Source organism: Suricata suricatta, chromosome 8 (genome assembly GCF_006229205.1).
Source record: "Suricata suricatta isolate VVHF042 chromosome 8, meerkat_22Aug2017_6uvM2_HiC, whole genome shotgun sequence".
NCBI lineage: Eukaryota > Metazoa > Chordata > Mammalia > Carnivora > Herpestidae > Suricata > Suricata suricatta.
In genome coordinates, this window is record NC_043707.1 from 33,536,671 (window position 1) to 33,536,984 (window position 314).

The window sequence follows — 314 nt, forward strand, 5'->3', positions numbered from 1 at the left end:
GCGCGTCCCCAAAAGCGTGTGCGCTTCGGTCCTGTTCTTTATTTTCGGAGCAGGAAGAGCCAAGTTACCTGGAGGGGGTCAGGGGAGAGGGTGATCAGTTTCAGATGTTTGAAATGAAAATTTGACGGGGCCGAAGTTTTACAATCTGGGACTTTCACCTTGTTATAATGAATGCAGTAGAGAATACTTTTGTTGAATAGCGCTTTTCTGTGCAGGGAGGCCTCAGGGTTTACTTGCTTAATGGGGAAACACGTTGGTTATTTAAAGTGAATACACTCAAATAACAGTAAAACTGGTCGAGAAACTATTTCGTT